The sequence below is a fragment of the Lonchura striata genome, chromosome 24 (genome assembly GCF_050655825.1).
Source record: "Lonchura striata isolate lonStrDom1 chromosome 24, ASM5065582v1, whole genome shotgun sequence".
Lineage (NCBI taxonomy): Eukaryota > Metazoa > Chordata > Aves > Passeriformes > Estrildidae > Lonchura > Lonchura striata.
In genome coordinates, this window is record NC_140726.1 from 4,501,749 (window position 1) to 4,514,803 (window position 13,055).

The 13,055-nt window shown below is 50.5% G+C and overlaps 1 protein-coding gene across 5 annotated transcripts in view; it reads right to left on the bottom strand.

The window, feature by feature from the left end:
* GRAMD1B (GRAM domain containing 1B) overlaps nucleotides 1–13,055 on the bottom strand; it is a 112,059-nt gene that overhangs the window by 72,738 nt on the left and 26,266 nt on the right. Inside the window, exon 2 of one of the 5 annotated variants that reach the window (XM_085560399.1) lies at nucleotides 7,778–7,821. The exons of the other annotated variants lie outside the window; for them this stretch is intronic. The gene's annotated coding sequence lies outside the window, so the exon portion shown is untranslated. The remainder of the gene's footprint in view (nucleotides 1–7,777; nucleotides 7,822–13,055) is intronic. 5 annotated transcript variants of the gene reach the window in all.

The window sequence follows — 13,055 nt, forward strand, 5'->3', positions numbered from 1 at the left end:
GCCCCTGGGTCTGGAGCTGCCCCTGGGTCTGGAGCTGCCCCCGGCTCTGCGACTGCCCCTGGGTCTGCGGCTGCCCCTGGCTCTGCGGCTGTCCCCGGGTCTGGAGCTGCTCCTGGGTCTGGAGCTGCCCCTGGGTCTGGTGCTGCCCCTGGCTCTGCGGCTGCCCCTGGGTCTGGAGCTGCTCCTGGGTCTGGAGCTGCCCCTGGGTCTGGAGCTGCCCCTGGCTCTGCGGCTGTCCCCGGGTCTGGAGCTGCCCCCGGGTCTGGAGCTGCCCCTGGCTCTGCGGCTGCCCCTGGCTCTGGAGCTGCCCCGGCTCTGGAGCTGCCCCTGGCTCTGGAGCTGCCCCTGGGTCTGGAGCTGCCCCTGGCTCTGGAGCTGCCCCGGCTCTGGAGCTGCCCCTGGGTCTGGAGCTGCCCCTGGGTCTGGAGCTGCCCCTGGGTCTGGAGCTGCCCCAGACTTTGGGGCTGCCCCTGGCTCTGGAGCTGCCCCAGACTTTGGGGCTGCCCCTGGGTCTGGAGCTGCCCCTGGGTCTGGAGCTGCCCCTGGGTCTGGAGCTGCCCCAGACTTTGGGGCTGCCCCCGGCTCTGGAGCTGACCCTGGCCCTGCGGCTGCCGCGGGTGTGCAGATGGACAGCGAGGCTCGGCTGGTGCCAGCTCCATGCCACGGCAGGGACAGCGCCTGCCACAGCGTTTTGGTCAACCTTGGACACTTCAGGGACCGGGCATCCACAGCTTCTCTTTACCCCTCTCACAGTAAAGAGTATTTCCTATTATCCAGTCTAACCTTCCTCTCTGTCAGTGTGAAGCCATCCCCCCTGCCCTGTCACTCCATGTCCCTCACAGTAAAGAGTATTTCTGATTATCCAGTTTAACCTTCCTCTCTGTCAGTGTGAAGCCATCCCCCCTGCCCTGTCACTCCATGCCCCTCAGAGTAAAGAATATTTCTGATTATCCAGTCTAACCTTCTTCTCTGTCAGTGTGAAGCCATCCCCCCTGCCCCGTCACTCCATGCTCTCATAAAAGCCCCTCTCCATCTCCCTTTTGCAGACTCCCCTCAGCCCTGGCCATGCTTCCCCATGTGTGCAATCAGTTTGTGGGGCCAGCAAGAACAGACAGGAGCTGTGAAGGCCCCTCACACACGTGGGTTGTGTTCCCTTGGCCTTGTTCTGCAGCGAGAGGTTTGTTTGCTTTTCTCTTCCAGCACAAGGTCCTCTCCATGCAGGGGAGCTGGAGGAAGAGGCAGAGCGAGCCCCAGTGCCCTCCTCCCTCTGCCAGAGCTGCAACATTTGGTAGTTGATGCTTCTGGGGGGATTTGCCAAAGCACCACTCCAATTCCCTGACAAGCCCAGAGCAGGGATGAGCTGATTGTTCAGGCCAAAAAAGAGAACTCCATCCCTGGAATGGATGCTCCTGAAGCTGGGACGTGTCACCTGGATTTCAATTTGCACCCATTTCTCCTGGTCCTGTCACCACAGCTCCTGACAAAGATCCCCTCTGCAGCTTCCTGAAGGAGAGAGAGTCAGGCCCCCAGGTTCACCTGAGTCTGTGAAAACTAATGGAAAAGTGAATTTCCAAATGGAAAACTGAATTTCCAAATGGAAAACTGAATTTCCTAATGGAAAACTGAATTTCCTAATGGAAAATCGAATTTCCTAATCAAAAACTGAATTTCCTAGTGGAAAACCTAATTTCCTAATGGAAGACCAAAATTCCTAATGGAAAACTAAGTTTTCAAGTAGAAAACCAAACTTCCTAATGGAAAACCGAATTTCCTAATGGAAAACTGAATTTCCTAATGGAAAACCAACATTCCTAATGGAAAACTGAATTTTTCAAGTAGAAAACCAAAATTCCTAATGGAAAACAGAATTTTCAAGTAGAAAACCAAACTTCCTAGTGGAAAACTAAATTTCCTAATAGAAAACAGAATTTCCTAATGGAAAACCAAAATTCCTGATGGAAAACAGAATTTCCTAATGAAAAACCGAGTTTCTTAATGGAAAAACCAAATTTCCTAATGGAAAACTGAATTTCCTAGTGGAAAACCAAACTTTCTCATGGAAAACCAGATTTCTTAATGGAAAACTGAATTACACGCAATATACGCTGATTTTCCCTGGAATTCTTATTTATCTCACGGGATCTGGGCACACTGCAGGCAGCAGGAGGTGGGGAGTGGGGCAGTGTATCTCAAATAATCTATAATTTCATTATTTAGCCATAAAGTTCTTCCAAAAGTGAAGGCTGGGAGTGGTGCAGGGATGGACATCCTCACTTATTCCACACAGCTCTGATGGGGTTTGGTCCTGGGATAGGATTATAAATCCTGCAGGAATTCAGCTGTTGTAGGGGTGGTAGAGGAAAGAGAGCAGGCAGCTGTGTGTAAATAAAGATTCTGCTCTCTTGAAGGGCTTTAAATGGTTATTTTGTCAATTTATTTTTTGTTTTTTGCACTCACACCCCCATCCCCGTGGCTGCAGATAATTGTGAGTGGAATGACACGAAAACCTCCATCTGTAAAATCTAAAATCACCTCCCCTTGTCCTGGTCACTGCTCAGGGGCCAGGGGGGCGCTTGGGGCAGTTCCACAGCTCTGCCCTTGCAACAACAAAGAGATTTTTTCCTGGTTCTCCCAAACCTGAAGAGATGAAGAGCAGCAAAGCTCCAGCTCTGCATTCAGCAGAAAGTCACTTTTGGAGGGCTTGGATCATTTCAGGACAGGTGAAATGAAACAGCAGCTCGGGGTGAAGTTTGAGAAATTGGGGGAGTAGCACTGAAATGAGGAGCTCTGAAGGGAGCAGGTAGGGACACCCCAAATCTCTGCTTTGGGAATTTGGTCCAACAACAACTTTCCAGCACGTTTTTTGTGTATTTCTAAACAAAATGCACTCATTTAACCATAAAGTCAGGCACAGAACTTTCCCCATTACAAACAGCATGGGAAAAAACAGCTTCAAATCCCACCCCACATAATCCCAGACTTGGCCCTTCTTAGGTGCCACCTCCAGCAGCTTGGGCCTGGCTTTGGGCTGTGTTGGAATCTGAGGTATTGATGATTCTGAGATTGTAGAAAGTCTCTGTCTGTCAGCCCCCTGCCAAAGCAGAAGCCAGAATTGGTCTGTGCTGGTTTCCAGGTTGTTTATTCTGTTGATCTCTCACATGTTCTGCTGCCCTGCCCAGCTCTGTCCTGCAGGGCAGCGTGTGGGGCTCTGCCCTCAGTGGGATGTGACAAACATTAAATACCAGAAACTCCCTGGGCTGCATTTACAAGAACGTGCCAATATCTGTCACCTACGTTGGACAGTGTGTCCCCAGCCTGAACCAACAGAAAAATGCCAACACCACAGTGACACATGGAGGGCATGAAGAAGGAGAAAAAGGACAAGGCACACCCAATTTCCTCCATCTTGTCCCCTTTGGACCCCTCATCTAGAATCCTAAAATTTTACTTTTGCACCCATGCCACACTGAATTATTACTGATATCAAACACTCAGAGCTGGTAATTGATCCTGTAAGATTGAAAACTCTTTTCCATGGGCAGAGATCACAGCCAGTGTCTCTGGGGGCTCTGTCCAGGGGGGTTCCTGACCCCTGCCAGGGCAGCCAGAGGGAAGCTCTGCATTCCCACAGGCTGGGCTTTTCTCCACCAGCAGCTTTGCAACTGTGGCCTGCAGGTTGTCAAGGAGGGAGGCAAATCACTGGAAAATGGGTCAGGAGACCTGCAAGCTTGGCAAATCTAGGACAGACTAATGCTGCAGAGTCACATGTTTGGAAATCAAAGCTCAGGCAAGAAAGGTATTAAGAGATAACCAGTCATGCACTTTTCCATTTTTTTTTTTTTATCCAACTAACGTGAGGGGTGGGGAAATGATCCAAGGAAAGAGATGGCTGGGAAGGTGTTTGTTTAATTGCCTGGCTGGCCACCTCTGTAATGTGCTGGCCAAAAAATCCTCCCAAAGCAGGAGCCTTGGAGGGACTGTGGCTCACCCCCACTGAGGTATTCCCAACCCCAAATTCTGGCTGATCCAGCTGCACCAGCTGCATGGATAAACCCTTCACTTTCCCCCCAGGAACTATTCCAGCGGGGAAAAGGAAAAAAAAAAAAGGTATTAAAGTTAAAATAAGGCAAGCCAAAAGCAGCTGTAGGTATCAGGAGGGATGGGCTATGCACAGCCACCTCCTCAGAGCTAAGAATACCTATCAGTCACATGCAAGATGAATTCCAGATTAATTATCTACCTACTCCATCCCACGCAAGGGGAAAATGGACCAAAAAAACCAGTCAGAGCTGTGGGTGGAAGGGTCCAAAACCATTTCTGGCCCCTGTCTTGGAAAGGGAAGCCCTATAAATCCCTGCTTCTCACTGCTCTGTGCAACTGCAGGTTGGAATTTTGAAATGGTTATAAAAAGCATCATTGTCCTCATCTGTATAAATGTCAATTTAAGTGGCAAATATCTTTCATGATCATGTTTTGCATTCAGAAGAGCTTTCCCAAGGCATTGGTATTTGGGTAAAAATTCTTTTTTCCATAAGAAAAATTAAAAATAGGCATAAAAGGGTAAACACTGGGTTTCCTAAGAGTTTGTTTTGATGTTTTGTGAAAATAAACATAATAGCTGAGCTGAACAGAAGCTCTGAAAGATGTGCAGGTGCCCTCACAGAGCCATAAATACATATTTTCACCATTTTCACCCTTCATACAGGATGTTAGACCAGAGGTTCATTTCCCCTTCCAGCCATAAAGGCTGTAAATCCAATGATTTTATCAGAATTCCATTTGGATTATTTGGGGGTGGGAATCTCATTTTTTAATTAGATGCATCATTTGCTCAGCACAAACAATGAATAAGAATAAGACAAGTTCATGTGGTTGTGTTGTCCTGCCTCATGCCTGTCCTTTCTCCCAGGAAAAAAATTCTCATAAACTTCAAAAAGAATTAAGATAGTTTGGATCTTGGCCTCATGCCAGTAACATTTTGAGTATTCCTGGTCCAGATGAAGAATTCCATTAATAAAACCTCCCTTGGGGCTCCTGGCTGCCTCCAGCACCAGTCAGGAGGAGGAAATCAAGCAGCAGGAGCACACACACAGACACTAAAAACAGCAGCAAAGCCAAAACCAGGCAGAACTTTCTCAAACTGCAGGAAAACTTGGGAGATCAGGAGAAGCAGAAAAAAATAAAAAAAAAGGGGGGGGGGGGGTTTGGAAAAAAAAAAAGACCAGATGTTTTCCTGTAAGTACAAACTGTCAAAAGGATTTTAAAAAGTTAGGTCTGGAATACACAAAAGCAGAATTATTTTTTTTTCCCTTGGCCCCCTACTTGGATGAAACAAATCTTGATGGTGCTGTGCAGATCAAACAGGGCTGGACATGGCCTCTGCAGAGGCAGGAACATCTGCACACAGGGACAGGCAGGCAGGAATTGGGGCTTGGTGCTGGAGGAAAAAAAAGGCAATTTTTGCACAGGATATTGCCACGCCCCGGGCAGGGCCTGGGGGGAAGCTGGAAGCACAGAGGCTGGAAGCACAGAAAGTAAAAGTTTAATATTTAGCAGTGTTTTATTCAAACACTTCTCTCACAGACACTTCTCCAAGCAATCCCAGCCTGCTAAAAGCCAAGGAAATCATCTCTAAAAATCTCTGGGATGCTGTAAAAAGGCACCGTGGCTGCCTGCACTCAGCACCCCCTAACAGCTCAGGAGAGGACATGTTTCCCCCAGGATGGAGCTCTGAAAAGCCCCAAGATGAGGATGAAAAATGAATTAAAATCGCATTTCTCCTTTTTTTTTTTTTTTTTTTTTTTGAGGGATGGACACACCATCCTCTGGCATGGCAGAAATGCCAGTTCTTGAGGCAGCCTGGAAGGTGCCTCAGCAGGGTGGCAGAGTGGAGAGCAGCTGTGGCAGAACATCCTGACATCCCAGGGGCCACTGCTGGAGTGTTCCAGCAGGAGGAAACAAATCCCTTCAACCTCCTCAGAAATTCCTCCAGACTGACCTCAGCAGAAAGTAAGCAAAATTAACAATGTCCTGTTAAATGCTCTGAACTCCTCACAGGGTAACTGGCTCAGAGTCAGCAAAGAAAACAGAATTTTGGGGTTTTAAATAAAGAATTGGGGACTAAAGATCAGCACTTGCTGAGGTTAAGTTGAAATAAACCTGTGCACATTCCAGGAATGCCTACATAACTAATTCCCAAGTTGTATCTGTTTTAGAAGGTTCAAACCCAAATCAGTTTTCCATTTCTCCAAAAAGATAAATAGATTTTTTTTCAGTACATTCACACTAAGATGGTGCTTTAACACTGTAGGTCACATTTCCCTTTAATTAAAACCAAAAACTACAAAAAACAGGTACAGAGAAAAACAATTTTCAAGTGACTCTGTTGTTTCTGCCATGGAAAACGTCTGTTTTTCAACCCACAGATAAAACTGAGTTCCCCAAAAGGCCACCACAACTCTAACTGAAATGCCACACACCCTTCAGCACCCTCAGTGGGTTTTTTTTCCCAAGCCCTACAGCTCGAAGAGGGTTTGCAGCAGTTGAGGTTTCAGCAAATATGATAGTGAGGATATATTCACCTTATAAAGCAACATTTATCCTGAAGCACAGCATACAATTTATTAATAAACACTTAAAAAACTCAAATGCTGCATCAAGGAGTAACCCAGTCCTGGGGCAAAACCTTCCCCAGCATCATCCAGGCTTTGGGAAGTGGAATTGAAGAGGATGGAGTGTTACAGCTGGAATAAATGTGCCAGGGAAAGCTCAGCTGGGATTCTAGCTATGAGCCCTGCAAGGTGTGACCAGTTCAACCATGAGAACTGTGAGGGGTTTAACCATGGAATTCTATGCCCAGGAAGGAATTTCTCCCTGGAATACAGCAGGCCACTGTGGCCATGCTGGAGGATCCAGCCAGAGCAGCCTCAAAAGCAGAGATTTTTAATTATTAATTAATAGTTCCTTCCCCACGCCCTGAAAGACAAGCTCCCTCCAGCCACGCTGAGCTTCATCACTTTGTGAGATAAAACCCCAAACTCATTTTGCAGACACATCCCCTGCTCTGATCCCAAGGAGAGTCCTTTTGGGTGGCCAGGAGACCAACCCTTGGCTCTCAGGGCACCGTGCCACGATGCTCAGCCTCTCAGCGGTGCCAGCCTGCTGCTCCCCAGGCCTCCCGGCCATTCCCACCTCACAAACCCCTCTGGATCCACCCAGTTCCACTCCCAGATTCCCAGTTTGCCAGCCCACAGGAAAGCAGAGCCCACAGCCCGGTGAAAGCCAGGCACAGGCAACAGAGAAGGCTCACAGAAAAGGGTGGATGCATCCATAAGCTCAAATTACTTTCTCGCTCTTGACACTCCCCCGACATCCTTTCCAAAAAAAACAGACAAGAAGCTGCCAGAAGGAATTTCTCCTCACACAACCGTCCCTGGGAGTGGAAAGCTGCCCCTAAAGCACCATCTAGTGTCACTCCCTCATCCAGCAGCATCCCTGTTCCCTCTTCAGATGCCACGGAGGGACCACAAGCCCCTCCATTTCCCTCCCTCCCACCTCCAACCTCTGCCTCCAGCATTCCCTCCAACCTCACGACTGTAACATCCTGCCAGGGTTCAAAGCCCATCCTCAGCCCAGCAGCAGGGTGCAGACTGATCCACTGGCTCTCCCAGCAGCAGGGAGGGTGGGCAAGGGGCAGGAAAAGGGTTGAGAGACAGAGTAAGAAGGTGCCAAGCGAAACCACTTACGCACAGTGAGGCCGGCAGCATTTCCATCCTACCTTTGCTGTCGCCATATCAGACGTCTCCATGCTTTCTGCTTGGCCTTGCAGTGAACAAGAGCAGCAGGGGAGAAGGGAGGGAGGGAGGGGAGAGAAAGGGAAAGTCAAAAGAGGATGAAGAACAACAGGCAAACAACCTGACAGGAGGATGAGAACAATGAAAGTCACTTTGGGGTTAGTCCCAAGATCCTGCCCTCCCAGAGAAGGGCAGAAAAAGCATCTCAAGCGGGTGGCCCCAGGTTAGGAACTTGTTTGGAGGCTGGCACAAGACCTGAGTCACTGTCACGCCCCCAGATCCTCCCCCCTGCCACCACCCGTGGGTCCAGCGGGATGCTGAGGGACAGAGAGGACCCTGCTCCTCCTCCTCCTGCTGCTCCTAGCTTCCCTTCCAGGCTGAGCTCCTGCAGTGAGCAGGGAACAACCCATCCTTCAGTGAGAAAGGGAATAACCCAGCCTGCAGTGAGAAAGGGAATAACCCAGCCTGCAGTGAGAAAGGGAATAACAGCCTGCAGTGAGAAAGGGAATAACCCAGCTCCCAGTGAGCAGGGAATAACCCAGCCTGCAGTGAGAAAGGGAATAACCCAGTCTGCAGTGAGAAAGGGAATAACCCATCCTGCAGTGAGAAAGGGAATAACAGCCTGCAGTGAGAAAGGGAATAACCCAGCTCCCAGTGAGCAGGAACAGCTGAGCCTGCAGTGAGCAGGGAACAACCCAGCTTCCACTGAGAAAGGGAACAACCGTGCTTCCAGTGAGTAGGGAACAGCCCAGACTGCAGTGAGAAAGGGAATAACCCAGCTTCCAATGAGCAGGGAACTACCCAGCTTCCAGAGAGAAAGGGGACAGCCCAGCCTGCAGCCAGCCCTGCATCTCCCTCTCACCCTGCAGGAAGGCAGAGTCACACACCACACCCCAGCCCACCCACCCCGAGTGGGCATTTCAGGAGCCGGGAGGCCAGGAAGAAAGCAGGTGGGTTCTGGGCAGTGCACAGGTAGAGGGGGAGTGCTCAGACACCAGGGGGATGGGTGTGGGGAGGCAAGAAAAGAGTGAGGGGGGACAGGCAGGCAGGTGAGGCAGCGGTGGTGCAGAACAGCCATACCAGAGGCGCGGAGCAGAACGCGGGGCGCAGGCTGCTCAGCAGCGTCCCCCGGGGCACACTCACCTCACACAACACTCTCACACCATTGGGCCTGACCTAGGAGCTCTCTGGTGCACGCCGAGCTCGGGCTGCAGGCGCCAGAGCCCCAGGAAAGGTGCGCTCGGTGCCAGCAGCGAGAGGCATCCGCAGCTGCGTGGCCCTGCCCGGATTGGCGGAGCACGGTGACTTCATGCCAACCCATTCATCCCCCGGCTTCTCCCTGCTGCTCCCCCTGGCCTGCTTTGCTCCAGTGAATCAGTCTGGAGGCTGCTTTGCTCCTCCTTGCCTGCTTTGCTCCTCTAAATCGGTCTGGAGGCTGCTTTGCTCCTGTAAATCGGTCTGGAGGCTGTGGCTCTCCCCCTTGCCTGCTTTGCTCCTCTAAATCAGCCTGGAGGCTGCTTTGCTCCCCCTGACCTGCTTTGCTCCTCTAAATCGGTCTGGAGGCTGTGGCTGCTCCTCCTGGCCTGTTTTGCTCCTCTAAATCGGTCTGGAGGCTGCTTTGCTCCTGTAAATCGGTCTGGAGGCTGTGGCTCTCCCCCTTGCCTGCTTTGCTCCTCTAAATCGGTCTGGAGGCTGTGGCAGCTCCTCCTGGCCTGTTTTGCTCCTGTAAATCAGTCTGGAGGCTGCTTTGCTCCTCTAAATCAGTCTGGAGGCTGCTTTGCTCCTGTAAATCGGTCTGGAGGCTGTGGCTCTCCCCCTTGCCTGCTTTGCTCCTCTAAATCGGTCTGGAGGCTGCTTTGCTCCTCTAAATCGGTCTGGAGGCTGCTTTGCTCCTCTAAATCGGTCTGGAGGCTGTGGCTCTCCCCCTTGCCTGTTTTGCTCCTCTAAATCAGTTTGGAGGCTGCTTTGCTCCCCCTGGCCTGCTTTGCTCCTCTAAATCAGCCTGGAGGCTGCTTTGCTCCCCCTGACCTGCTTTGCTCCTCTAAATCAGTCTGGAGGCTGTGGCTGCTCCTCCTGGCCTGTTTTGCTCCTCTAAATCAGTCTGGAGGCTGCTTTGCTCCTCTAAATCAGCCTGGAGGCTGCTTTGCTCCCCCTGACCTGCTTTGCTCCTCTAAATCGGTCTGGAGGCTGTGGCTGCTCCTCCTGGCCTGTTTTGCTCCTCTAAATCGGTCTGGAGGCTGCTTTGCTCCTGTAAATCGGTCTGGAGGCTGTGGCTCTCCCCCTTGCCTGCTTTGCTCCTCTAAATCGGTCTGGAGGCTGTGGCAGCTCCTCCTGGCCTGTTTTGCTCCTGTAAATCAGTCTGGAGGCTGCTTTGCTCCTCTAAATCAGTCTGGAGGCTGCTTTGCTCCTGTAAATCGGTCTGGAGGCTGTGGCTCTCCCCCTTGCCTGCTTTGCTCCTCTAAATCGGTCTGGAGGCTGCTTTGCTCCTCTAAATCGGTCTGGAGGCTGCTTTGCTCCTCTAAATCGGTCTGGAGGCTGTGGCTCTCCCCCTTGCCTGTTTTGCTCCTCTAAATCAGTTTGGAGGCTGCTTTGCTCCCCCTGGCCTGCTTTGCTCCTCTAAATCAGCCTGGAGGCTGCTTTGCTCCCCCTGACCTGCTTTGCTCCTCTAAATCAGTCTGGAGGCTGTGGCTGCTCCTCCTGGCCTGTTTTGCTCCTCTAAATCAGTCTGGAGGCTGCTTTGCTCCTGTAAATCAGCCTGGAGGCTGCTTTGCTCCCCCTGACCTGCTTTGCTCCTGTAAATCAGCCTGAGGCCGTGAGGCTCCCCAGGAGCGCCGCTCGCAGCTCCCCTGGCACTGGCAGGCAGAGCAGAGCCGGCTGTGAGGGAGGCAGGCAAGTGCAAGCCTCTGAGGGGAGAACATCGCTGCCTCAAAGTGCTTATTCATCCCCCGGCGCTCAGGCACGCAGCAGGAGCAGGCAGAGAGCTGCAAATGGATTTATGGCAGGGTTTGGACACACCGAGGGCAGCTCAGCCTCTGCACAAGCAGAGCACTGCTGCTGCCCGGGGCGCAGACACCGTCACACGCCCGCCCCAGGAGCAGAGCCACGGGGCTTGGTGCCTTCAGTACCTGACAGGCCTGGCAGATCCACGGGGGTTTGGTATATTCACTATTTCACAGCGCTATCAGACCCACGGGGGTTTGGTACACTCACTATTTCACAGCCCTATCAGACCCACGGGGGTTTATTATATTCACTATTTCACAGCCCTACCAGACCCACAGGGGTTTAGTACATTCAGTATCTGACAGTCCTATCAGACCCACAGGGGTTTGGTATATTCAATATTTTACAGCTCCAGCAGACCCACAGGGGTTTGGTACAATCAGTATTTTACAGCCATACCAGACTCACAGTGGTTTGCTATATTCACTATTTCACAGCCGTATCAGACCCATGGGGGTTTGGTACATTCACTATTTCACAGCGCTATCAGACCCACAGGGGTTTATTATATTCAGTATTTTACAGCCCTATCAGACCCACAGGGGTTTATTGTATTCAGTATTTCACAGCCCTATCAGACCCACGAAGGTATTCACTATTTGACAGCCCTATCAGACCCAAGGGGGTTTAGTATATGAAATATTTTACAGGCCTGGCAGACCCGTGGGGGTTTATTATATTCAATATTTCACAGCCCTATCAGACCCACCGGGGTTTATTATATTCAATATTTCATAGCCCTATCAGACCCACAGGGGTTTATTATATTCAATATCTGACAGCCCTGGCAGATCCACAAGGGTTTATTATTTTCAGCATTTTACAACCCTATCAGACCCATGAGGGTTTAATATATTCAATATTTTACAACTGTGGCAGACCCATGGGGGTTTAGTATATGAAATATTTTACAGCCCTATCAGACCCGTGGGGGTTTATTATACTCAGTATTTTACAGCCCTATCAGACCCATGGGGGTTTATTATATTCAATATTTCACAGCCCTATCAGACCCATGGGGGTTTATTATATTCAATATTTCACAGCCCTATCAGACCCATGGGGGTTTATTATATTCAGTATTTTACAGCCCTGCCACCAGCCTGCTCCTGCCTCGGCACACAGAAAATGTGGATTTTGCCACGTGTTTCATGCGTGCTTGCACAAAGCCAAGCTGGCACACCACACCTCTGTGCTCAGAGCACACAACTCCTCTGGAAGAGAGGAGGTTTGGATGGGCAATCCCTCCCTGGCAGGGTGGGGGCCCTGGCTGTGGCTGCCCCATCCCTGGCAGTGCCCAAGGCTGGGTTGGACAGGGCTTGGAGCACCCCGGCATGGTGGAAAGTGTCCCTGCCACGGGACTGGATGGGTGTAAGGTCCCTTCCATCCCAAACCACTCCATGATTCCATGAAATACAGACTTATCAGGGACATAAACCCCTCTCCTGAACACTTATTCCAACCTCCTAAGGCATCCAGTGCAGACACAGAGATCCACAAACAGCAAATCCACACACTCTGCTCCCCAGTCCCTCTTTCATTAAACCACTGATGTCCCTTAATGACATTTCTACTTCTGTAATTTTGTCCAAGCTCACAGCACTGTGGCAAGGAAAAAAAAAAAAAAAAAACACCAAAAAAAACAAAACCCAAACCACAACAGCTTCATTAAGGACTTTCAGCAAATCCTGAGCTAAAGAGTCATAATTTTGCAATTCAGAAAAAGTTGAAGTTCCACGTTTCAGCCTCTTTACAGCAGAGGCTCCCTGTGGCTGCAGCAGCTCCTGAGTTCAAAAGCAAACAGGAAACATCTCCTGAGGAAGTCCAGTGAGGAAGGGAACAGCCCACTGTGAAATGCCTGAGCTCTGGGTAGGAATTCCAGGCTCTATAAATAGCCACAGCCATGGTTGTGTTAGCCCAGAGTTCGAGCTCCTAATTGCATCCAAAATTCCTTGACAATTAGAGAACACTGCTTTTTGTAAGTATTACCCTTCAAACAGCCACAGCTCACAGCCAGCAGGGCATCCTCTGTATGGCTCTACATTCCCCCGAGCAGCCTCACCTCTCAAAGACTCCCAGGGACTAAAAAATTCCCTTTTTCAAGTGCCCATGCAGTGCAAACAAAGGGCTGAGGAGGCTCAGACAGATTAATTTGCCAGCAAAGGTGCATGACCCGAAGGCAGAGAATTCAACCTGCTGCCTGTGAGCACCACTTCAGCCACGCTGTGATTCTCCCATATGGTAAAAAAAAAAAAAAGC